Here is a 21555-nt window from a genome sequence, read left to right on the forward strand (position 1 = left end):
GTTCACAGGCTGCACTCATTGCAGGGATGTCTTTGCTCTGCGCATGCGTAGTGAGGCTGCGCGGCCTCGGTCCCGGGCAGTTCACCAGCTGCTCGGCGATTGGAAGTAGTATGCTCGCTCCGCACATGCGCCGCTGTGACGCGCGGTCCTGCGCGTGCGCAGCCGTGAGACGCCATGTTTTTTTCTGGCGCGATGGTGGCTCGTTCAGCGGCGTGAACACGCGCGTCACTCGGGGGCAGTAACACACCGGGACACACTCCTCACAGGCAGCTGGGCCCCAGCGTGCCCCACCTGTCCCCCAGGCCCTGCAGCCCTCTACTGAGCGGTGCACAAGGAGAGGTGAGGCACTCTAACCTCAGTTTCCAAGCTCCATTGGTACTGTACTCTTTGCGCATGCGCAGTTGTTACACTTAGACTCGTTTTAACCCGCGCGCTGCTAAGGGAGGCAGTGTCTATTTTCCGCGCATGCGCAGGTACACGGCGCGTGAGACTCACTATTCTAAGCCTGGCTGCAGAAATCCCCGTTTCTAAACTGCATTGGTGTACTACCCTTGAGCGCATGCGCAGTTACACGGCGCGTGAGACTGACTATCACCTGGCTGCACTAATCCCCGTTTCTAAACTGCATTGGTGAACTACCCTTGAGCACATGCGCAGTTGTGTAATGTTCCTTTCTCCCACCCAATGCACTGACTCCAGGTAGGTAAAGGTTGCTTTATATTTATTTCCATATACAACAAGTTCTTGGAGCATAAGGGCGCCGAGCGTCTACCCAGTGACTGCTCCGGTCGCCAACTGCCGTTTCCCCGTTCGCGCCTTCCTATCTGCGCCTGCGCGCGCCTCGCGCTCCTGTCTATGGCGTGACGCGTCATCGCGTTCACGCTCATAGACTAGAGCGCATCCTACAAGTTGTTAATCGCAGGCGGGTGGGGGCGGGGCCTGTGGTGTGAATGCTCCTCCTCTACCGGGGGCGGGGCCTGTGGGTGGGGGCGGGGTCTGTGGGAGTGGGGCCTGTGGTTGTGGAGTCTGTGGGGGCGGAGTCTGTGGATGTTGGGTGGGCGGGGTCTGTGGAGGTGTGGGCGGGGTCTGGGAAAGTTGGGGCGGGGTCAGTGGATGTGGGGCCTGTGGTGGTGAGGGCGGGGTCAGTGAATGTGAGGGCGGGGTCAAAACAGCAAACATGCCCAGACTGGGGGCGTTGCATTTGGGATCTGTGAGGAGGAGCCCGCTTTCCCTACCATGATAAACCCCGTCTCTGACTCACACGTAATGTTGTCATCGTCTGAATGGATTCCAGGGGATATGCAAGGGTTAAATAACCCGGACTCCTCTTCCCCACAGGAATGCCCAGAGGAAAAGAACCAATGAGAGGAGGTCTCGGGGAATAGAAGGGCGGACCTGTCAGCGAGTGAGCAGTTCCAGGAAGACGCTGCAGGACGGAAAACAGCGGGTGTACTGGGGTGATAGAATTATTTTTGTGGTTAGTATTTGGAAGGGGGGTCCACACAAAACCTTATCCGCTCCATGGTAGAAAATGAAGGACATGGTTTATAAGGGACCGGAGGAATGCACGTCTGTGTGAATATAATATTGAATAGTTAGAGGAGCCTTCATCACAAGTCAACGATTACCCAAGCTTTGCAGGCTCCCTCCCAGTTGTTTTCCCTTCAGTAATGGAGCGGGGGAGGCAGACTGTGCTGTACATTGAACAAGTCTTCAAGGAAGTGTGTGTGCGACAAGGCTGGTTTATTAATTCACCACTTAACTAATCAGTCTCCTGCCCCTCTGTCCTCACATAAGCCACAATTTGTGACACATTTGCTATTTTAAGGCTTGTAATAACATCACTTTTGTATATTTAAGTCTATACAAATACTGATAACAGCAAAACCGCAAGTACTAAAATGCAGAGTACAGGGGGCACGAGACCTTATTAAAAAAAAAGGTTTTAGAGGGGCAGGGTTTGCAAATTAGTATAGGCAGTGTGCAGTAATGTCACAGAGAGGGACATGGCAAGTCTATTATGCCTCTCTTTAATGGTAATGAATTGTGATTCAGGTAATATAAGCAATCAATCAATCAATCATGCCATTTGTATAGCGCACTACTCACCGGGAGGGTCTCAGGGCGCTTGGGGGGAGGGGTATGCTACTGCTCGAACAGCCAGGTCTTGAGTAGTTTCCTGAAGGCGAGATGGTCCTGGGTCAGCCGAAGGTGGATGGGGAGGGAGTTCCAAGTCTTGGCAGCCAGGTAAGAGAAGGATCTTCCTCCGGCGGTGGCTCTTCGGATGCGTGGTACGGCTGCGTGGGCGAGGCTGGTGGACCGTAGCTGGCGGGTGGGCGTGTAGAAGGTCAGGCGGTCGTTGAGGTACTTGGGGCCCAGGTCGTGGAGAGACTTGTGGGTGAGGAGCCGGAACGTGATCCTCTTGTCGACGGGGAGCCAGTGCAGGTTCCTCAGGTGGCTGGAGATGTGGCTGCGTCGGGGGACATCCAGGATGAGTCGGGCGGAGGCGTTCTGGATGCGCTGGAGTCTTTTCTGTAGCTTGGCTGTGGTTCCGGCGTAGAGGGCGTTTCCGTAGTCCAGTCGGCTGGTGACGAGTGCCTGGGTGACAGTCTTCCTGGTCTCGGTCGGGATCCAGCGGAAGATCTTGCGAAACATACGCAGGGTGTTGAAGCACGATGAGGAGACGGCGTTGACTTGTCTGGTCATCGAGAGGGAGGGGTCCAGGATGAAGCCCAGGTTGCGTGCGTGGTCGGTTGGCTTGGGTGCAATGCCCAGGGCTGGGGGCCACCAGGAGTCGTCCCAGGCGGAGGGCGAAGATCCCAGTATGAGGACTTCCGTCTTGTCCGAGTTCAGTTTAAGGCGGCTGTCCTTCATCCACTCGGCGACGTCTTTCATCCCTTCGTGTAGGCAGGTTCTGGCGGTGTCGGGGTCTCTGGTGAGGGAGAGGATCAGCTGGGTGTCGTCGGCATAAGAGATGATGTTGAGGTTGTGCTGGCGTGCGATGGCTGCGAGAGGTTTCATGTAGATGTTGAAGAGGGTGGAGCTGAGTGAAGATCCTTGCGGGACGCCGCAGATGACTTCGGTGGCCTCGGAGCGAAACGGGGGGAGGCGGACTCTTTGTGTTCTTCCGGCAAGGAACGAGACGATCCACTCCAGTGCCTTCTCTTGGATACCGATGTTGCTGAGGCGCTGGACTAGGGTGCGGTGGCAGACCGTGTCGAATGCAGCGGAGAGGTCCAGGAGGATGAGGGCCACTGTTTCCCCCTTGTCGAGCAGGGTCTGGATGTCGTCGGTGGCTGCGATGAGGGCGGTCTCGGTGCTGTGGTTGGCTCTGAAGCCGGACTGCGAGGGGTCGAGGGATCCGTTCGTCTCGAGGAAGGCGGTCAGCTGTCTGTTGACGATCTTCTCGATGACTTTAGCAGGAAAAGGGAGGAGCGAGATGGGGCGGAAGTTTTTGAGATCGGTGGGGTCCGCTGTAGGTTTCTTCAGGAGGGCGCTCACACATGAGCAGCGTATACCCTCATGTACATGAATAAGGAAGGCTTAAATGTATTTTGGTACAACAATGTGGGAGACTTTTAACCCCTCAGCTGCGCTGAACGTTCCCCGCTGGTGCGGAACGTTCTATTCCGCGGGCGGGGCCACGACGTTCAGCGGACGTGCGCAGCACTACCGAGGGAGTGCACCCGACGTCCACTGAACGTGCGCAGCATTAAAGGGGTTAATGAAACATGGGGAATATGTTAACATTAACTTTTATTGGGCAGAGCAAGTTTCCAGTGGGAGAAAGCTAAAATATTGTAATGCATGATATAGAATGAATATAGTACTCTCTGAATCTGACTTGCATATCTATGCATTGCACAGATATTCTAGGCAGTAGTCTGTTATTCTTTTTCTTCTGCCTGACTGTGTGTATTACAATTAGCTTATGGATGCCACTTTTTCAGCTATTTAATTCACTAATTGGGAGCATTTTTATTTACTACGAATTGTACCTGTAATTCTCTAACTAACAATTCGTCTGGACCCCCTAAAAAGACCTCCACGACATCTAACTACGTGGCTTTTTCTCATTCAGGCATGCTTTGTTCATTATAAAAGTCCTGATGATGATCCCATGTATCTAGTTGAGCAATAGGGATCGAAACGTCGACACCCATGAGTGGGTTTACACTTACAATATTGTCAAATGAGATTGTGTATACTCCACTCCAGGCGACACTGTTAGTGATTTTTGACTTATTTACAGTGCCCTGTCCTTGCTCTCTTCCTTTGCCTGAAAGACACCCCTTTCACCCTAATCCTATCTTTCCTTTTCCTCTTTTTGGTACGGCACAGGCTTGTGTCTTGTTATTTCGTTTGTATTGAAAGATTGGACATTGTTTCTTAAAAATAAACTCCTTTCCCGGCTGGGTTTGGAAACCTTAAATCGTATAGCTTTCCATTGTGTTCCTATACTGTATTGTTTTTGATTCTCAAATAAGCTAAGGACCTTTGTTCATTATAACGCTGCTAAAAGCGATGGCATGACTGGTGGAACTATAAAGCGAAATAAGAAAAAGTTATCTTCTGACACCACAGTCTTCGTGACTGATACCAGGAATACGGAGGACTCTGAGACTCACAGCAGTATTTTCTCCTTTCAGAGGGTTATTGCTGCAGATGGAGTGAAGCCCAATAGTAAGCACATGACCAAGGTACCAACAAAGTTTAATATTGTTCATTTGTATTAACTGTTTCTCTTTTGCAGCATTTGGGAATGCATTTTCTAGTTTTGTTGCTTTTTGTTAAGATTTTTCTTGTAGGCTGTTACCTTTGGTTTAAAGGGAATGATGTTGTAGTGTGTGACCTTAATGCTGCAGTTTGCATTTATTTGCCATCATTTGCTTATCCTGGAAAATCTCCAGGTTGGAGGAGGTTTGCTGTTTCAGGGTTCTTTCTTCAGCTTCTGGGCAGTTGTTGCTTTGTGGCGATCTGTGGTCCTGTTTCTCTGCTCTTCTTGTAGTAGCTCTTATCAGAGCTTCATCCTCCCGTCAACGATAATAAGATGCCAGGCATCACCCAGCACACAAGACGGACTACGTTGGGCTAAGACCATCTCCTCGGCGCAGTTAGAGCGAGGATAACGTTCTCCGGATCTATCAGGCTGTGACTGTAACCTAAGGGCTTAAGATGAAATGAAGAGCTTACCTCCTTCCTGAATGGCTCCAGACTGCTGTGTGCAGACCCGATAGCTGGCAGCACCCTGCAGTATGTATGTATAAATCAGATTATGTTGGAAGTAACCTGCAATATAGTGGCAGGCAGCACCCTGCCGTAGAGTAGGATTTCTCATAGTATTCTATTTCCTGGCACATTAATGGTGATAGTCTTTTAACTGGCAGAAGAACAACACTGACCATGCATTTTCCTGCCACTGTCTTCAAAATGACGTACACATTAGGAATAGCATTTTGTTCTGCTGGAATAATAACATAAGTTATCTTGCACTCTATGTTGCATAGATTGTTGGCTGCAATGCCTTCCATGTTTCATTCAAACGTGCTTTCTACAGGCCACATACATGATTTGCTGCTGTAGAGAAATAATGCGCCTGTGTACTGTGGCAGACTCCGAAATATTGAAAAACTTCATGATTTTTCTTTTAGCACTTCATACTAAAACCTTTCACTTTTTGACTCAGTCATTTGGCAGAAACATAACTTAGTACCATTAAAATAGTTGTGATGAAGAACATTCATGTGGGATTAGGACTGGCTTGACCAGAGTGCTTGCTGACTTGGAGGAGTATGGAGTTGACCACCTTGCCTGGTCTGGAGTGGGACCAAGCCAGCGATGCTTTGCTGCAGTCTTATTTGCCCTGATAGCTGGTCAACAGTTTGAGGAGGAGGAGGTGAAGAGCTCGCTAAGTGTGTTATGAGGCTGGCAGTTCAGTACATCCCTGAGAAGTGAGCTTTGAGTCGATGTAGTGTTCCTCTTATACCACGTGCAATTCACCCTCTCCAAAGCCTCAAGAATTCCTGGGTGTGAAGGGCGACTAATTCTGATTGGGTGCTTGATAGTTTTTCAGAAACTCATGTTCTTGATTGTTCATGTTTGTCAGTAGTTAATTAAACACGCCCAGGGGTTTTATCTCTTCAGTGACACAAGCTGCAATAAAAGTTTCTTTGTCGTTGCAAAAAAATATGAATGGCCGACGAGCCTCTGTAGGTCAAAGAATGGAAGGGCTGGGGAACTGTCAGTCATCTCACTGCTAAGCAGAGCCATGTCATGTTTCATCCTCCGTCAGGCCTCTGATTTTGACCAACATCACTTAGAACACTGGGACTTTAGAGCCCATCCTTTTAATGAGAAAAACAAAACTACAAGTCCCATAAGCAATAGTGGTGGAAGGTGTCACACATGACCTGGGACAACATCCGATTCAGCGCATCCAGTTCCATTTTTTAAGTATTTGACACAATATTGAATTCATAACCTTTGTTTTTTATGGACATGAGTCACCAGAATACTAAAAACATGTCTTTTATTTTCAAGGTCAATTAAGTAATGGTCACCAGCTTGGAAGCTCTGTTAATTCGCCAGTATTTGTTATTGATCTCCACATGTGGCCGGTTTGGGTCTGCCCCCTGCGTCTATCCCGATAACTCGCACAGGTAAGGACCTTGTAGCAGCAACATGATAACCCCATACTCGTCTGTAATAAGTGCAGGTATCGGATCATTTTTGGGAAACAAGCAAGCGCCAATATCTGCTATGTACATTTGTTAAATAAAACAGTCAAATCACAGTATACTGTTCCGGAGTTTTAGCCCAGAGTCATTATCTATAACTGAACCCAGACACCCTAGGAAGCCTGAGCTTTTAAGACAAGTTGGGTTCACTCACCTGAAGGTGACATGCTTCATCATTGGGCTATACTCCTCACCAGGCCGGCGCTACAATGCCTGGCGGGCACCACAAGAGGGCCCTTTGTCGGAGATCTTTTATTAAGTATGCCGGATGAGCATAGTAGGACAGAGGATGTTGTGTCATAAGATGTGAGATTGGTGAAATCCTGAATATAAGATCAACTATCGACCAGTTGCCGCAATATAGTTAATGTGATCATCTCGGTCCATGTTGAGATTAAAAACAGTGGCAAAGAAACTAATGGCCCCTATCACTGTGTGAAAGTGTCGATCACCTATGGACCTGCTGGTAAGCTGGGGTCTATACTTCAGGTCAACTTTTTTCATGCCTTGTGTAGTCATGGAGCAATCTGTTGGCATTTCATCAGGACCAAATATGGGAAAATGGGTAACCGTGACCTAATCTTCTCCACAGCGTGAGGAGCTCTGTAACTCAAAGCCCTGCACCGTGCATAGGTGATAAGGTGCCTATTAACATCGTACTGCTACAGGTGAGCGCTGTCTAACAGGGTGCACTAGATACGGTAACCCTCCTAAAATTCAGGACATATTGACTTGTCCAATAGCGAGGACGCCGCATCAGAGGGCGACTGGTTTGAAAAGCACATGCTTCCTAGGGTGTTCCGTTAGAGATACTGTCTGTGGGACTGAACCTCCAGAACAGTATTCTGTGATTTGATTTAAATGAAGAATGTGTATACTGGACTGTCATTTTCCTCAGCATCTCTTGTGCTATGTAAAATAAAACACAACACACTGGGAGGCCAACAAATCTATCATACATTTAATGCAAAAATAGCAAAAAGCCAAGCAAACTAACACGTGACAATTGTCTTTGCAATGGACGAGAGCATCCACCTTAAAGCAAGTTGGAGTATATAATGCTAATGCTACACAATGTATTTTTATACACTTTTCTCCTAATACTAGTCAATGAAACATGAACACGTGATAGAACCAGTTACTGAAACAACACTAATGAGTAGGAGACAGGATCTTCTCTCCAGAGGAATGCGAGGAGTCCGTGAGGTGCAGAGTCCGTGAAGTGCAGATAAAAGATACACAGACAAGCTGCAGAACTCACTGTTTCTGGAAATAACACTTCTGTTTGTCAATGTTCAATATACAACAAGATGCAGGAAAGTATGCAGATGGACTTCACTAACTAAAAGGGTTCTGGGCCCCAATAGAATCATGTAACTTTGCGGGTATATTAAGGCGAACAGACACATCAAATTAATATAAGAATATTGTAATTTGGTAATGTAATATATCAATGCAGGTTGTGGCATTGATGTGTATGATGTGTAAACAATTATCGGTATTAAAGAAACCAGTATATCCAGTTATGCTTTCCAATTCCTTCTTCCTAGAGGCCACCACTGCTGTTAGCCAGCCATATTCAGCAGTGCCTCCTCTGACCTGGAATCCTGTATTTAATCAATACCAAATGTTGTCAATGCTTCTAGCCAACTCCGGTCACTGGTGCCACTCTCACCCCACCACTGTTATTCTTTTAGCTAGCTCCAGTCAGTAGTGGCACCTTGGACCTGTATGTAAGCCTACTAGCCAGCTCCTGTTAGTACTGGCCTGAGGTACTGGGAAGGGTATTTTCTTACAATGGATCCCGTGGGCCCAATTGGCCTTCCCCTCCACTCTAACAGTCGACCTTGTAGACAGGAGGACGAGGTGAGGCCCGGTCCATCTGGGCTGGTCGTTTCTTGTTCTTCGGAAATTGCGGACAAGCACCCAGGAACCGGGATCAATGGAGTGACCCGGTGTCTCAGAGACCGGAGGCAAGGTGTTGTGGACCTGTTGATATAAAACACGCAATTTAGCCGTCAATTCATACAAATAGTCAAGCAAAATGGGGTGTTGCAGCTCGCTAAACTTCGTGGGCCTAGGCACTCCCCATATGTTGGCTGGCCGACCAAAGATTATTTCATAGGGGCTGAGTTTCATTCGCGAATGCACAGTCATTCTGGTGGATAGGAGTGCTAAGGGTAGAGCGTCAGGCCATTTAAGACCTGTGCTCGCTTGGATTTTGGCCAATTTAAGTTTAAGCGTGCCATTGTAACATTCCACTAATCCAGCTGATTGGGGGTGATTTGCAGCGTGGAACTTCTGCCTAATGCCTAGCCCTTCACACACTCTTTTCATCACACAACCCACAAATTCACTTCCGTTGTCAGACCAGACCATTCTAGGCATTCCGAACCTGGGGAAGAACTCTTTCACAAGGGCTTTCGCTGTGGACAAGGCAGTATTGTCCCTCAGGGGATAGGCTTCTACCCACCTTGAGAAGGCACAAACAACCACGAGCACATATTTTAAGTTGTTGCACCTCTCCATGTGTATGAAATCTAGCTGCAAAACCTCGAACGGATACGTAGGAGGTGCAAAATGACCAGCTGGAGTTGGGGTCCCCCTACCAGGATTGTGCTTCAGACATACCATGCAATTCTTGACAACATTCTCTGCACACTTGGGAATCCCTGAATTCTTCCACACTGGGGCTAACAACTCGCAAATCCCTTTCGCGCTGATATGGGCCATCCCATGAGCCATTGCAACCACTGCAGGCACATATGCATCGGGTAACAACCATCTCTGTTGCTTTGTCGATTCAATCCAACAACCATTTGCATCCATTCTCCCTGTACTTTCTCTCCACATGCTTAACTCTTTCTCCGTGGCCTCAGCTTGGATGGACTTCACACTTTCTATCGTGTCTTCACATATTCCAACATCACCAGTCCACCTTTCTGGGCTCGCAACATACATTCGGCTCATCATATTCTTTGCCGTTTCCTTAGCAGTTTCATCAGCAAATGCATTTCCACGACCAACATCATCAATCACTTTCTTGTGTGCACTACATTTCACGATCGCTACTTTCAGGGGCAACGTCAGTGATTCAAGAAGCTCATTCACCAACTGACCATGCTGAATCTTAGCTCCATGCGAAGTCAGGAACCCACGTTCTCTCCACAATCGTCCAAAACTGTGAGCCACTCCAAAAGCATACTGACTGTCGGTATAGACAGTCACTTTCATTCCTTTGGATAACACACATGCTCTCATCAGTGCCACGAGTTCAGCGGCTTGAGCTGAACCATGTGGTATTCGCGCAGTTTCAACGATTGTGTGCAAAGTTGTGACAGCATATGCTGTAGTCACGTTACCATTTGGGAGTTTAAAGCATGAACCATCCACCCATAATGTACCATCACATTCAGCGAGAGGAGTGTCGAATAAATCAACTCTCCCTTTCGTCTCTTCCTCTGTTCTGAGGAAACAATCGTGCTGTTCTGAAGCATCCGATTCCTCAGCAATTGGTAACAATGTGGCTATGTTCAAGGTACTGCACCTTTTGATGTGCACATGGCTCGCTAGTAGCGTCAATTCATAACTGGACAGTCGAGCACTAGTTAAGTGCTGTGTCTTGGTCCTATTTAACAATGTGTCTACTGCATGCGGGACCATCACGATTAGTGTATTATTCATTACTAGACCTGCAGACTGTCGAATAGAAACAGCTGCTGCTGCTGTGGCCCTTAAACAACTTGGCAATGCTCGTGCTACCGGATCCAAAGTTGACGAAAAGTAGGCGCATGGCCGCTGTCTATCTCCGTATAACTGAGTCAGTACAGACAATGCACAGCCCTCCTTCTCGTGGACATATAATGTGAAAGGCTTACTGTAGTTGGGGTTACCTAACACAGGGGCCGAACATAATGCTGTGCGTAATTCGAGAAAACTTTTCTGACACTCATCGGACCAAGGAATGGGATTGGGTGTATTTGTACACGTTAGCGCCAATAAGGGTTTGGCTAATAACGAAAAATTTGGAATCCACTGTCTACAGTACGATGTAATGCCCAAGAAAGCGCGTACTTCTCTCTGCGTTCTTGGCACATTCAATTTAGCTATTGCCTGAATTCTTTCTGGGGTCAGTTTCCTTCCCTCCTTCGATAAGAGATGAACTAAGTAGGTCACTTCTTGTCGACAATATTGAAGCTTGGAAAGTGACACCTTGTGATGTAGATCACATAGATGATGCAGTAATTCCAACGTGGCCATTTTACATATTTTCTCAGTATCCGCAGCTATGAGCAAATCGTCCACGTACTGTACGAGAGTGGAACCTTTGGGCAAAACCATTGTGTCAAGCTGACTTTTCAGAGCTTGACTGTATATTGAGGGGCTTTCACAGTAGCCTTGAGGGGCGCGTTTAAAGCGGAAACTGCGACCACCTAAACTAAAGGAAAAAATATCCCTGCTTTCCTCAGCAATCGGGATACTGAAGAAAGCATTCTTCAGGTCAATCACCGAAAACCAGGATGCAGAGGCTGGAATCATAGTCAATAATGTTGTAATGTCGGGGACAACTGGGAATTGTGGCACCACTATCTTATTTACTTCCCTAAGATCAATCACGAATCTATACACAGGTGGCTGAGAAGGGTCAGTTCGTTTTAAAACAGGCAGAACAGGACTATTGCAAACATTGCCTCGTGTTTCTTCAATTACGTCTTTTTCAATCAACTCGTAAACAATCGCTAGCAAAGCTTTTTCGCCCTCATTGGATATTCTGTATTGGGGAATTCGTGGCATTTTGACATTTGGTTTCAATGTTACAATATACGGTGGAATTTCTAAAAGACCTACATCATTCGGACCAGTAGCCCAAAGAATATCTGGAAGAAATGCCAATTCTGCTGGAAGTGCATTTCTCGACAAATACATGGGAGAAACCACTTTCTTACCTAAAGTCAGTTGTACTCCTGAGGGAGAACAGTACAAAGTCGCATACAATCTTTTTAGCAAATCTAATCCTAGCAAATTTTCACCACAACCTGTTGTCAAAATAAGGGGTGCTTCGAATTCACAAGGACCAACAGAAAGAGATAAAGGGTCAGAAATCGGATTTCTAACCGGGGCGCCAGAAAAACCTACGGAAACGTTCATTTCGCCAGACAAAGGTGCGCCAGGGAGTTTGCAGTGCATAATAGAACTCTTTGTAGCGCCAGTATCCAACAGAAAAGGTTCTGACACACCCGATGTAATCACCTCAACGTAAGGTCCACTCTGATCTACTGGAACTGAAACAACTCCCTCTCCTTGTCTAAGGCTGTCCTAGCAATCATTACTCTCCCACTGCTCATTTTCTGTGTAATACTCATCAACGTAGTATTGAGCTGTCCTGTCAGATACGTTATTTTGCTGGTCAAACCTGTTCATAGAGTTTTGTGGTGGAAGGGGACGTGCGTCCTGAGGGGCGTTTCCACGCCCTCTACCTCTAGGCGCTTGCTGACTACCCCGACCTCTTACGCCAGTAATTCCATTCGCACGTTGTGGCAGGGCAGGACAGTCATATTTGTAATGACCCTCTTGTTTGCAGTATAAACACTGGTTGGGACCTACGCGGTTTTGATTGTAATCGAATCTCTGCAAGTTTCTCTGAGGCTGCTGAAAAGTGTTCTGGTGGTGATTCGGACCATTATTATTTTTATTACCACCACCACGTGGAGGATAGGCTTGCTGTAGCAAAACCTTCGTTTTGAGTTCTCTAGTTTTCTTCTCTACTTTATCTTTCTCATCCTTGTCTCTATTCTCGTAGTACTGTGCGGTAGCTAATATCTGGGCTGAAGATGAGACTGCCCAAGAACTTTCTGAATCTTTTAATTTCCTACACAAGTCTGGAAGTAGATTGTGCACAAATTTATCGACAAACAATCTCTGACCACCTTCTGTAGTCATATCTTGACCGCTGTGGTCAATGAATGTTTCTTCAAATCTTGTGAAGAAATCTGAAACAGTTTCTTCTTTCTTTTGCTTGCATGCAGATAACTTATCCCAATTTACGCGTATTGCAGGCATTATCATTTTCATGTAATCTACTATTCTACCAGGTAGTTCCGCTATCAGAGGCTCAGGCTTGGCACCACCAACTTGTCGTGCATCTGCAGCAGTAATATTAGCCCACGTGTCACCTAATTCCTGGTCATGATCTACATGACGAATTTTTCCCCATAAAGGCTGTGGAACAACGTTCCCGAATAACATATCGATATCGGCCAAATTCATTATACATGACCCAGCAGTTTGTGACAATTCTTTATAGTACCCTGCAGGATTTTTACGCGGATCTGGTAGTGTTTGTTTGAGTTCTAAAACTTCAGCTCGCTTCCATGGAACATGTACCCATACGCGGTGAAAGTGGGGCAGGACAGGTGGGACAGCTGTTGCGTCACCCTCTCTCCATTGTGGGGGTACTTCTCTCATAGGGTATTGTCGTGCCTTTTTCCTACTAGATGCACTGGATTCCGATGGTGACCCAGAACTGCTTCCCTTACTTCGATATGATAATAGCATTTCAACTGCTTTTTCCACATCGGGACCTACAATCATACCCTCTCCAAACTTAAATCGTACACGACACATCTCTAGCGGGATGCATTCTTGATCATTGTCTTCTAAATCCTCGCCAAGAAAGACACACATTTGTTCGAACACATATCTCTGTGTCGCTGCTTCCCATTGATGGAAGACTTCCATGACAGACTGTAAATCATATTTTGCAGTGTCCATGACCCATTTCCGAGCTAAACTATTCAGGGAATCTCTCTCTTGATAATCAGGCAGTTGACTTCGCAACTGTCTTCGTCCTATGTTAGGGGTCGCAGCAGGCGACCCAAAAAGGGGAAAAAGAAGATTAGTAACAGTGCTGGCCATTTTCTGTCGAAGGGAAGGTGAAACTGAAGGACAAACAGATGAAAAAACGGGGTGAGATAAGGCGGGGGTAGAGATGGCAGAAAAGGTATCAGGAATAATAGATGTGGTACTAGGCAAAATCATAGAGGGGGCATTAGGAGATGTAGAAAGCACTGTAGGCAAAATCGTAGAAAACACAGGTGAAACAGAAGTGGTCGGTGGGCCTGGAGGAGGCTGCACCGAAGAAGTAGGAGCCAGCTGAAGAACAGCTGGTGGGTGCTGTGGAAGAGCCAGAGGCGCAGCTTGTGCAACTAAAGGTTGCGGGGGTGCTGTAGCATTCTGCGCATAGGGGGGTGGTGAAGTTAATAATTGCGACATTAATTGGTCTTTTTCACGCACTTTTGCTGTCCCTTGCTGAAGAGACGGCAAAACTGGATAACACTTATCTATTGCCATTTTACGTTGCCTGAGCAACTGCTCATTTATCTGCTCTTCCTCATTATCTTTAAATTGCACGGCAGCTTGCATTACTGAAAGTCCCCCTTCTCTCTTATTTTTCTTAGCTAATTTAATTTCTTTTTGTTTGGCTTCTTTGCGCCATAAGCGGAAAGAGTCAAACATCGCCGGCCGGGCTTTCTTTTTGAAGAGTTTAACTTCAAGGTTGTCTAAGATTTCAGAATCAAAGCTACCATATTGGGGCCATTTTAAAACACCATCTTTCCTAGTGTATTTAATCCATACCTCGTTGTAAACGATGGGGCCTACCCCATGTTTAACGTATAGCTCGTAAGTCGGAGTTCCAACTGGAGGAACCGGACACGAGTCCTCCAATCGGGAGTCCCTATTATTACTACCAAGACAAAACCAATTCCCGAGTCTAAGACTAGGCATCCTCGCTCTCTAGTCTAGTTCCAAAACTTCAAAGGATTTATCGATTACGATATTTCTCGTGAATACACGAGTCCTTCGGTTATGGTGCTTGCAAGAACCAATAAAAACCTTATGTATCTCCAAGATACCACAAAGTAAGTCCAACTAAGGACTGGGAGACGCTCCACTTATACTTAACTGAAAAATATCGATGGCTTCACCAGAAGACTCGTCTCAGCGTTTCGCTCTACCGAAAATGTCAAGGGTCCAACATCAGGGCGATAGCCAGGGCAGCAGTCCTTGTAGCCGTCGGGAAGCGGGGAACCTCGCAGTAAAGACCTTCGGACCACGTCGACATGCAGGGGTCGATGAGGTGGTGGGCCCTCCTCCGGAATTTCCACACGAAGCTCCTCACGATCTTCAGGCTGATTGGTACCACTGGAATCGCCCCAAACGCTGGGCGCCAAATGAGGTACTGGGTTTTTAAGAACCGGCACAGAACCGGTAACCCAGCGGTGCCAGGGGAGCAACACCCAGAGACCTCGGTTTCTCCTGAGTCAGACCGACAGAAACTTCAGAGTCTTCCAGGTGAAGTCAAAGATTAGTTTATTGGCTGCAACCAAGGTGACAGGGTCCTAGAAGTACAATACCAGTATATTCAGGAGACTGCACACTTTCACGAAGTTAGGCTTCTCTTCTTATACATAATATTCAGCCTAGGGCAAGACATTCCTTGGATTCGTGGTATTTCATTTATGGTTACTGATTACAAAAGAAAAGCAGAGTCATGATGACATGTACATATTTCACGTCGTGCTGCCCATAACAAATCATCCGGCAAGGCCCAACATTTCATCAGATATCGCTGGACCCCTAATAAAATGGTCACCTCCCCATCATAAAGCAAGTGAGGAAAAGGAGTGGAGAAAGATGTGAGCAAGATATGGCAGGTGTGCGCGCTGAAATGGTTTTATGGCTGGTTGGGCCTAGATGCTATCTTGCTCGGCCACTGGGAGGGAACTGACCTAACGAGTTCGGCCTGGGGCAATGGTTCTAACTTGTACTGGGGTCAGGGAGAAGTCGATTAAGGAGTATGTGTCCTTGTGGAATCAAATTCAACTGGATTAAGGCCTATGTAAAGGGCAACATGCAGCTAAGGGTTTAGAAGGTAAATGACGATTTCGAGGTGAAATCGTCACTTGAATATGCCGAAAATACATGTACTTGATGTACTCGTCATTCTCGGTCTTTTGATACCAAATTCGTCCTATTTCGACGAAGTTTTTATTCTCGAGTCCAGTACTATTATATGAATCCAGATTTTTCAGAACCACAGGCCCCTGGGACCTGTTATCATTCTAGCCAACTTGAGTCATTAGTAGCACCTTGGGACTAGTGATCATACTAACAATCTTCAGTCAAGATTGGCCCCCTGAGACCTATTATCCTGCTAAGTAACTCCAGTCAGTGGTGACCCCTGTACCTTAAATCCTGCAAATATTCATAACCAGAGGTTAACTCTACTGCCAACCAGTTTCAGTCAATATTGACATGTATTGTTACCCTGCTTGTAATGAATAACAGAGGCCAGCGTTGTTGCTAGCCAGCTCCAGTTACCAGTGCCCGTCACATATTATCCTCAATAGGATCAATGCCCAAGACCTGTGCAGCTGCTAACCTCCTCTAGTCAGTAGTGACTTCCCAGACCTGTTATTCTGCATATAATCAGCAAGACTTCGGCCCTAATAGCACTCACCCCACATCCTTATGGTATATTAGCAATGTAATTTATTTACTTACATCATACGGTAGGTACCGCACTATATCACACGATCCCAAAAACAAAGAAAATCAAAAGTTGCCTGACCATTCAGCACTCCACCTGGTCAAAAATGACCAAATCACACCAAGCACTATAGCCTGTCACATCACATGGCACACTCAGCCACAACATGACAAGATACCACGGCAGGGATTTGGGGCCATTAATCCTCAGGCATGTATGCTGTAGATGCACATGCTTTGCATACTCCTGCCATCTTGTGTTGGGTCCGGATGTTTGCAAGTTGTTTCATTATTACCCCTAGATTTATATTTCATCACAAAAATTACCTGCATCACTCCTTCTTTTTGATCTGGGTTATTTAATTTAATTTGTTGCAGGCTATTTTCACCTTGAGCATGCTCAATTAACCTTCCATTATGATTACTAACAGTTTGAGACAATGATTGTCTATGTTTATGTAACTGCTTTGTTTCGGTTCCCAGATCTTGTGGTAATTTAATATCCTTCCAGGTTTTTAACAAATCTCTATTCGTTTCATCCCCTCTGATACTCTCCCTCTTTGCTCTATTTGTTTCCAATTGTGATGGCTTATTTCCACTTGCAGCATTTCTAAGGACTGACTTTTCCCATTCTCTATCATTTTTATACTAGCATAACTGCTTGTACCTCCGATAGATCCTTATTAAATAGAGGGTAAAAGGGTTTTGTTGGAGATATTTGTTTACCCTCACCTTCACAATATGATATTTGGTCATGATTGTTTCCAGTGTTCAATCTCACTATACCTGATGCATTTGTATTTTTTATACCTTTAGAAGCTTGCGTTCCGTTGTTTTTTCCTCTATCTTTTTGATAGATGATCCCTCATAGCCATTGTTGATGAAAATCAACATTGGATATGGCAAAATTACTTATGGAATTGATCATAAGTAATTTTGCCATTGTATTTCAACATCTCTATCGTAAGACCATAGCATATTCATGTTATAATCACCGGTAATAATAATCTCAGGTTGGATGTCATTGTCAAGTTGCTGCAATATCATAATTATCAAATTGGTCGCCATTGTTCTTCGTAATTATATACGTTGATTACTACAAGAGATGTAATTAAATTTTGTTCTTTGTATCATATTTTGACAATTAGATAATCCTTTTGACTTGGGACGTCCATTTCACTTTCCATTTTTAGCTCAGTTGATATAAAAATAGCCAAACCCCCACAAGGTCTGCCATAGTTACTTGTTCTCTTAGCTAATGAGTAATAACCCTATACCCTTCCAATCTAAAAGGAACTAAAGCCCAAGTCTCTTGTAAACAAATGATTTGAAAACAGCACAAAGTAGCTAGTTGGTTATTCTGAATCTTTGCTTGAACCCCATTTATATTCCACAAACATAATCTGACACTTTCATTCATAATTGTTGGCCCTCTTAAAGGAACTTCAGATTGTAGATGTCAATCCTGCCTGACATTATGGAGGGCTGCTGTTAGCCAACCTAATTTGACAGTGTGAAATAATAGATCTCCTATTTTTTCCTCTAATGATTTGAAAAGATGCCCGTTGGTCATACCTGTGGGTTTTTTAATATTGAGTATTTCTTATTATTCTCGGTTCTCATTGGTTATGATTTTGTAATTTTGTTGAAACAAAAGGGCTTGGATAGGAAGGTTGCAGGGGAGTTGTTATTTTTATTCCCCAGTCCTGAAAGAGATTATGTTCGTCCACAGGCTGGCGGCAGTAGAAGATGTCCAAATTACTAATGTTGATTTGCGATTATTATTCTTGAAGTGTGGAATTCAATTGATTCTATGTCGGTACATTTAATTTTCTTTAATGAGGGTACTGCATTACACAATTTTAATATGTTCCAACGAGTCAAGATGTCATTATTACCCCTAGATTTATATTCCAGCGTAGAAATTACCTGCACCACTCCTTTTTGATCTGGGTTATTTAATTTAATTTGTTGCAGGCTATTTTCACCTTGAGCATGTTCAATTAACCTCCCATTATGATTACTAACAGTTTGAGACCAAGATTGTCATTATTTATGTAACTGCTTCGTTTCGGTTCCCAGATCTTGTGGTATTTTAATATCCTTCCAGGTTTTTAACAAACCTCTATTCGTTTCATCCCCTCTGATACTCTCACTCTTTGCTCTATTTGTTTCCAATTGTGATGGCTTATTCTCCACCTGTTTATTACATTCCTCCACTTGCAGCATTTCTAAGGACTGAATTTTCCCATACTCTATCATTTTTATACTATCAGCTTACTTGTTTAGGCATTTATTTTTCATAACTGCTTGTACCTCCGATAGCTCTTTATTAAATAGAGGGTAAAAGCGTATTGTTGGAGACATTTGTTTACCCTCACCTTAACAATATGATATTTGGTCATGGTTGTTTCCAGTGTTCAATCTCACTATATCTGATGCATTTGTATTTTGTTTATACTTTTAGAAGCTTTATTTCTTGCTTTCCGTTGTTTTTTCCTCTGTCTTTTTGATAGATGAACTTCCGGAGCTGCGCCTGTCATTGTTGATTGTGTTGAGCATTGGTTTATCAATTCTTGATCTTTTGTTTTATCATCTATTTTTTCTTTAACAACAACAGTATTGTCTTTACATTTTATTGTATCTTTAGAGGGGCAGTTGGTCTTGATGGGTTGAATTCCCACATTAGGAAAATTCCCTTTTACATTGTCAATTATTGTTTTTAAAATATCCTGAATGGTAGCCAATTTGTTAATTAGTGGGGCACAACTACACTCGGCATACGTAGATATTGGCTGAGGTTGTGCCCTTACAATTAGATTATTTTGCGTTGTTCTCTTCTGCTCAGTTCCGGCAACGGAGGATGCCGTAGCGCTCAAGAGATCTATTTGGACCTCCTTTTTGTTGGACTTATATGTTAAAGCTTCCAGAGTTAATTGCGAGGTTTTGAAGAATAAATCCCAAATTGTTCCCGCGTTCCCACTTCCTGGTACCTGAGTACCTGGGCTGTGGTGTTGCCCATTTATGAATGATAGGTCCTTATACTCCTCTGTTTGTGGTTCCTTGAAAATAATGTCCCTCGTCAAAAGAATTAATGAATTGTGGACTACTATTCAAAACGTCTTATACATACGGAGTACTCCAATGCTGCAGAGCTTCTGGGTTGCTGTTGTATTCGTCCTTATTAATTTGAGATCCGTTATATTGATTAGATTTCGGCTAGTCCAGTTTTTTAACTGAATTTATTTTAGACAGAGTAGGATCCGATTTCAGTGAGGTATTGGCTTCCCTTATGATTTTCACCCCACCATTTAGTTCATTTGGAACTTCTTGCTCTCCTTGATTTATTTGGCCCAAATTAGATGGTTCCCCTATCCCGTTAGCTTTTCTGATTTTTACTTTCACTTCTATTGGCATTGGCTGCCTAGTTGGTAGTAATTGCTGAGTATCTCCCATTGTTGGATTTGTGAATTTTGGGTAATCTTGTTGTGAACGACCAGTAAGTGGAATAGTTAACATCTCTAGGTCCGTTATTTGACCCCAATGGTTGACTTGGTCCATAGTTGAATTTGACATTCGCTCGACTTAAGCTTCAGACTCAGGGTGGCCTGGTTCACTTACTCCTTGCTTAGGGTATATAATATTTGTTCAACTCAGTGGTTTAATTGGAGTTTGAAGATCACATGGGTTAGTTAGCAATGTTAGCATAGCACCAGTTGGATCTTTCATAAAATCAAACTTTGACAGCGACTTTCCCAGTTTCCCAAATGTATGGACCTTAGATGATTTAAAGGACTATATGTCACCTGCCTGTTTTATTTTAAATGTATCTGGTATTAGTGTGTGTTGTATTTTTCTTTTCCTTTTGATAGGAGGGAAAGGTGGCCGCTCCTTTCCTGACCTCATAATACACCCTCTAAGGTGAAGAAGTCTTGCTTCTTTCAGAGAATCAAAGGGGCCAGTGACAAGACCAAACGGTGCTTGGATAGGACAAAAACACCTCCCAACACCTCCAAGGGAAAACACCCCCAAAGCACACCTCGGTACAGAATCCGCCGGTACTGCCGGTTACTTAATTATTTAATTAACCGATTAATTAATATCCGGGGTCCAGGTAGGGCTGTAGTCTAGGCATGCAGAGTAATTCAGGGGTCGAGGGGTGCTTCAAGAGGGTCAAAGTCTATTGTCACTTTTCCCTTTGCATAATTTCTCAGATTTTGTATTACAGACTTATTACAGACTCCAATGGCTCAGCGACTTACGGACCGATCAACCTTAACTACTCGCCACACGCCACACACCTCTTGCCACTTGTCACTCACCACTCACTGTTCATTGCTTGTTCATTGCTATTCATCGCTGTCAAGAGTACAAGGGAGAATGCTAGCAATCCTTCAGGAGCAAGAGCAGGATCCAGAGCCAGTCCCACTACAGATGGCAGATGTAGGCACTCCCCTCCACTCCTCGGCTCTGCTCTGCTCAATGCTTAGTAAATAAGTAAAATCAGGCGGCAGGCCAAGGCTCCTCTGTGCCCTCTGTGCTCCTCTGTTCTCCTCTGTGCCTCTGTGCCCTGAAGCAGCCGCCGCACCAGCAGCACCGCAGGCCAAGGCTCCTTTGACCCCTGCAGCGGCGGCCGCACGAGCAGCACTAGCAGCGCCTTAGCACCGCGTTGCTGGCAGCAGCCGTTCCTGCCCCCACAGCAGATCTGTAGAACTTAAAGCGCCCGTATAACAGGACGCGGGTGAAGCGGGAGAAACCTTCGGGAGCGGGAACTGGTCACAAAACAAACCAGGGCAGTCGTCCCAGGCTCTGCTCCGCTTGCTCGTCAACTCCTCCTCGGCTCGGCCCCTCAGCTCTACTCGGTATGCTCTGCACTCAATGCTGAATCACAGGCCAACAACAACTGTGAACACCAACAGAGGGAAGAATTGCGTGTTTCCCCCAGTTAGTAAAAAAAACAGAATAAGTCTTGACTGCTTCTGCTGCACCCAGCGTCTTATGCATCTTTGCAGTCTAATTTTTCTGTCTGGAAAAAAATTGTGTCCTGGTCCAGGTGCAGATAAACCTAACAACTGATAACCAGGTGGAATAAAATGAACACATGAAAGTACGCCTTAATTTCATTGCCCTGCATTCACACTCTGGACCATAGTTGAGGGATAGGTCTAGGCATAGTCCTCGCAGCACACAATAGATTTGCTTGAGGCAGAGGCCAAATCTCAAGTCAGGATACCAGATACAAGTAGGTGGTAACTTAGGGCAGGGGAAA

General features: G+C 45.3%; 1 long non-coding RNA gene across 3 annotated transcripts in view; it reads left to right on the plus strand.

Moving 5' to 3' along the window:
- The first annotated feature begins 202 nt into the window (after positions 1-202).
- Positions 203-21555, plus strand: part of LOC144825381 (uncharacterized) — a 77740-nt gene continuing 56387 nt past the window's right edge. For 2 of the 3 annotated variants that reach the window (XR_013609452.1, XR_013609426.1), the window contains exons 1-4: positions 203-339; positions 1339-1477; positions 4650-4700; positions 6541-6659. This is a non-coding gene — a long non-coding RNA (uncharacterized LOC144825381). The remainder of the gene's footprint in view (positions 340-1338; positions 1478-4649; positions 4701-6540; positions 6660-21555) is intronic. The other variant, XR_013609428.1, reaches the window with a different exon arrangement.

The sequence above is a fragment of the Lissotriton helveticus genome, chromosome 1_1, assembly GCF_964261635.1.
Source record: "Lissotriton helveticus chromosome 1_1, aLisHel1.1, whole genome shotgun sequence".
NCBI lineage: Eukaryota > Metazoa > Chordata > Amphibia > Caudata > Salamandridae > Lissotriton > Lissotriton helveticus.